The sequence below is a fragment of the Nicotiana attenuata genome, chromosome 2 (assembly GCF_001879085.1).
Source record: "Nicotiana attenuata strain UT chromosome 2, NIATTr2, whole genome shotgun sequence".
Lineage (NCBI taxonomy): Eukaryota > Viridiplantae > Streptophyta > Magnoliopsida > Solanales > Solanaceae > Nicotiana > Nicotiana attenuata.
In genome coordinates, this window is record NC_031990.1 from 71,595,796 (window position 1) to 71,601,461 (window position 5,666).

Sequence of the window (5,666 nt, forward strand, 5' to 3'; positions counted from 1 at the left end):
CTTGCCAGGTATATTCAAGTTCTTATGGAGTCCATTTTAAGCATGTAATTGAAGCCTGATTTGGGAGGAAATGAATACAATGCAATTAGTATACTTAATTTGTTCTATCTGTTGTTTTCCTCTACTCATTTCATCTTTTGTGAAGTATTAAATTCATGCACTCTCGAAATAGGTTGTAGTTAGTTGAATATGTTTTGTAGAGAAGTAATTATCCTTAAATGTGCTTGTTAGATGCTATAGTAGTGTTAAATCTAAGGTTTAATTGCTTTAGTCTATTTTAAGCTTGGATCTGTAGTAATAAGTTTGATTCTGTTTTAGCTGATGTATGGTTGAAGTTGCCCTTTGATTGTGATGCAGTAGTTTAGCAGTAGTGGGAGTAATAGTTTGTCAAATGACCTTTGGTCAAAATTGTGTATCTAATGTCTACATGGACTTGCTATTCTGGATATCTCTTTGGTTTAGTTTTCATTTCAGTGTCATTCGAAATAATTTCAAAGCATGAACATGGCATTCTGAATCTCCTATTGCATTACAAGTTGTTGTTTGTTTGAAATAAAAATTCATAGTGTGAAAAACGAGTTGAAGAATGTGTTTGTTGAAATTGGATGAAGCAGTGAAACACCCCTGTGATCATTTCTGAAATGGTTATGCAAGTGATCATTTTTTTATTTATTTGCATGAAGTGCTCCTAGTAATTCATGAGTTGTAAAATGGAAATCTATATCTTGTTGGTTTTATTGTTACGTGGATTTAATCTCTGACCCATATGTCATTTGATTTGGGCTCAAATTGGGCCCAAAGCTCAAAATCATTCGAGACAGAGAAACGGTAGCCTTATCATATGTGGGTTCTCTGATGGATGTCATCGCTGGGCCCAAATTCGTTCTACTGACTGGCCCAGCTTGAGTGCTTTTGTGATTAATGTCAGTTTGAGGGCTTAAGCGTTTGGGGTAACTACAACTTCGTTTTTTTAATTATTTTAGCACTCCTTTAACGTTGAAGGCGGGCCATAATAGATAACAAGTAGTTTGTGGCCCTCCAAGTTTTTAGTATAAATACCCTTTAAAAAGAGTTTCGAGGTATGCCATGCCAAACAAAAATGACCATTGCACGGCCCTCGCTTTATTTAATCTTGAATTGATCCTTAGAATCCGAGGCGTGCCATTTAGCAAATTCCATGGCCCTCGCGAAGTGCAAACGCGTAGTTGCTTTAGGCGCGTGTTTAATAATATTACTTTCCTAAATTCGGGTTCACATTTATGTGACCCAAATCCAAATCCCAACGAAGTTGAAACATGTCAAAAATCACGGATGCATTTATGTGACGTGGTTCGAGACGTGTTTTAACGATGTTGTAATTCTCTTTAAAAATAATAATAAAAGCGGTTAAAAGTTAAAATTCGCACATAGGTTCATAATTATTTTAAAATCAGATAATTAAGTCAAATATAACAGTTGAGCGACTGTGCTAGAACCACGGAACCTGGGAATGCCTGACACCTTCTCCCGGGTTAACAGAATTCCTTACTCGGATTTCTGGTTCGCGGACTGTTAAACGGAGTCAATCTTTTCCTCGATTCGGGATTCAACCGGTGACTTGGGACACCATAAATCTCCCAAGTGGTGACTCTGAAATTTCAATAAAAGAATCCCATTTCAATTGTCCTTTAATTGGAAAAACTCCCTTTATTATATCCTCTTCCGGGGTGTAGTAGGAAAAAGGAGATGTGACAGCTCTGGCGACTCTGCTGGGGATCGAACCCAGAACTTTTTGTTCAGGGTTCAAGAATTCGAGCTTAGTTAAATTGTTATATTTGGCTTTATCTGTTTTGTTTGGGCTTAATGTGCTAAATGCTTTACCGCTTTGATATTTGGTAAATTGTATATATAAACTGTTGCGAATCCCTTCCTCTCTCTGAGTCTTCTACATCATGGAGAAGGGTGCACTTCGTGCAGCTTCTCTTCTGTTTAGAGTCTTTTCCCATTTAGAATGAGGTTTGGATAAGTTGCTAAGCCGGCGGAGCTTCTGTATCCCCGGTACGCTGCCTCCCCCTCGGCTCGAGTTGTCCGCTCGGGTAAGCCAGGTCTAGACCAATAAACCTAGGGTTTAAACCTAGAAGAACAAAACCTCATGTCGGATCCCTAGTAGGAACGTTTGTTTGCATCATGTGCATTTGACTTAGGGGACTCAACACAGGGGTTGGGTCCGTCTAGGACAGGTGACCTGAAATGAAAAGGACCATCCTGATGCATCTTACGTGCTACTTGCGCATTTATTTGCTCGGCTTCGCATGTTGACCGGCTTGTACATAATGAAAGAAAATTGAGAAAAAAAGCAGTGTTAGGGCTAAGTGAGGGTAACCACTAGTTTTGAAAAACCAATGCCCAAATAGTACCGAAATGCTGCCGGATTTTTGAAAAATGAAAAGGAAAATATTTGAAAAAAAAAGATTGTTCAAAAAATATATTTGGTTTTGACAAAATTTCCCCGAACTACGCTGGTTTGATTCTCACCGGGCGTGAGATACGTAGGCAACCCTCATCAGGTCCAACCTCCCTTTTGCAAAAATAGCCAAAAATACCAAAATTTTAATTTTTTGTCAAAATAAGTCGGGTGACGCCATTCTTGTTTAAAATAAGCCGAATGTCCCCAAAAGGACACCGGAAGGCTGTTTTTGCAAGAACAGCCACCCTGAGTCATTTTTAAATGGTTTGCGGGCACAGCCTTAAAATCTCCCTCCTGGAAGTGCTAAAAGGCTGTATTTGCAAAACCGAGTCTTTATTTTCTTAAATAACATTTTTTCGAAAATAGCCACTTTTTCTTCAAAATGAGTCATTAAATAGCCAGTTTTCTTAAAATAGTCACACTTTTCCTTAAACTCCTTTAAATAAATGTGCAGGATGACTACAGTTGACATTGAAACATTCTCAATCCTGAGTGAGATCCCTTTGAAGCTCCACATGTGGTGGAATGACTTGGGGAAAGGTAGCAGAGAAACAGTAGTCAAGGTTTTGGGTGGTCTCGTTGGATTGTTGAAGATTAAACCAAGGACGGACATTGTTGAAGCACTAATACTTTTCTGGGACCCAACCCGTAACGTATTCCGGTTCTCGGACTTCGAGCTTACACCCACACTAGAGGAGATTGCGGGATATGCGGGTCTCAACGGAAACCTTAGGAGTAGATACCCATTGGCACCAAGACCAGTCACCCTCCACAGATTCTTGGACCTGTTGAGCATTAGTCGGGACATTCAAGATAAGCATCTAGCAGAAGGGTGTTGCACACTTCATTTCCTATACCACCGATATGGCAACCCGCGAGGTTTCGAGGAGCCTAACACCGGTTTGACACACGCCGGGAACAAAGATAAATGGGAGGCCCGGCGGGGNNNNAGGCATTTATTTCAAGTTTTAGCAATCAGGAGCCCGCCTGGAGAACAGAGGCATTTATTTCAAGTTTTAGCAATCAGGAGCCCGCCTGGAGAACAAAGGCATATGTTTCAAGTCTTAGCAGTCATGTATCACTCGGAGAAATGGCGAAGCATCTCAGATCACAGTTCAAGGCAACAACAAAAGAATTCCACCGGGAGAATACAAGTTGACAAGGCAACAAGTATCACAAGATCAAGTTTGAAGACATAGATAGGACTTTTGTAATTCATAGATCATAATTTAGTCTAGCTTCTTTTATTTTGACACGGTGTAATAAGGGGGTTCAGTAAGCAGTAGCAGCAGCAGCAGCAACAGTGAAACCACAACTTCATGGTAGTCCCAGCTACCAGACCTTTCCGAACTACGCTGACCTGATTCCTTTTTTGCCAAGGATATGTAGGCAACCTCAGAAGCAGGGTGCGGTCAAACTTTTCAAAATGCTTCACACGGAGTTTCAAACGGGCAAAAATCGCTCGTGTTTGCTCACTTATCATTGCACGAAAACTCTTCGTGTTTCCGAGCAAAGAGGGGCAGCTGTGAGCACGTAATTTTTGCATCGCATGATTTACTCCTACAGAATTCCTAGATTTAGGATTTTTCTTTTAATTATTTGATTTTTAGGAATTAATTGCATCATTTCCATGTTTATTTGCATTTCTGTGTGCATTTTGATTTTAACATAAATTCATAAAAAAAATACAAAAAATAAATACGCATTGCAATTATGATTTAATTTTACATATTTTTAGATTAATGAGTAATTAGGATTTTGCAAAAAATACAAAAATCACAAAATATTGAGTTATTTTTGCTTTGCTTAATTTGTAGCTTTGAATTTTGTGAATTTTCTTTAAATTGTTATTTAATTAATAGTATTAGTTATTAATTAGAGCTTAATATGATTTGGTGGGATAATTTAGTTTTAGAATTAATTTAGGGTTTTAGTTTAAAATTGGAATTAAGGAAAATGAAAAAGAAAAGAATTGAAGAAATGTTTTGGACCAAATCAATTAAAATACCAAGCCCAAATACTTTAACCAGCCCAATTCCATTCACACCCGTCCAATTAGCTCCAAACCCGGCCCAGTTCTGCCTTTGCCCGGTCCATTCCCCCCACTAATTAAACGACCCCATTTTGTTTGACTTCAATTTGGGCCGTTGATCTCCACTTATCCGACGGTTGGGAACTAATGAGGGTTTTGATATATAACTGTTCCAAAACACCCCCTACCCCCCATCAAGCCTGTTTCCCTTACCCCACTCGTCACCCTCAAAGACTCCACCAACCTCTGCCATAGACCACCGTCTGCCGCCTGCCGGAATTCGCTCACGGCGGCGGCGAACCTCCGTTTCCCACCAAACTTACACCAAAATATTCCTCTTCTCCTCCTCTCTCCAAATCCACAACCCTTTCTCCCCGAATCCCATCGGAACCTTTCAAACCTTCAAAACCCTAGCGCCGCCCTTAGGCTCTCCGGTGGCGGCGCCGCCTTTGTTCGACCCCAAACTCACACCATAGCTTCCCCTTCCCTCCCTCATCACGAATTCCCCATCATATACCCTCATATCACCCCAAAAATCCCTACTATACCCGTTCATGTTGGGTCTAAAGAGGAAAAGAGAAATATGCTCCAGTTCTTCAAAGCTTCCAAGGCTGATTCAACTAGAAATTGGTATGATTGTTTGTTCTCAAAGAGAACACTCGATTGATACTATTTTCGGTTTGAATCGAAGGACGCCAGACTTCGCTCAAGCCATCCGTTTGTTTTCTTTTTAAGTATTTCTCTTCTCTCCTGTTCCTGTCCTTGCTTTTCATTTTTACTCCTTCTTCTTCTTTGTTTTTCATCACTATTCCATCAGTCCCCTCTCTTGTCTCTTGATTGAGTCGTGTTAGTATAATAATTAGTAGTGTTTAGGATTGCTACTTGCTAATATCTCTGTTAATTTTAGTACCTAGCTTATTGAATTTTTGTGTGCTTGATTTGAGTTTTACACGATCGATTTGAGTTTTGCTATACTATAATGGGGGTTGAATTAATTCCACGATGTTGATTCATCAAGTTCATTTGTTTTCTTTATTAGCTGTTTGTTTGGGTTTTTGTATAAAAGGGGTCAGAATTTTGGAAGTCTTAGAATAGGGTAAGATTTTGGGCCTGTTGTTTTGTTTAACCCGGCCCAGCATTAGTTAGAGCCCTGTTTATTTTGGGTTTTGGATTTACCCATTGGTGTGT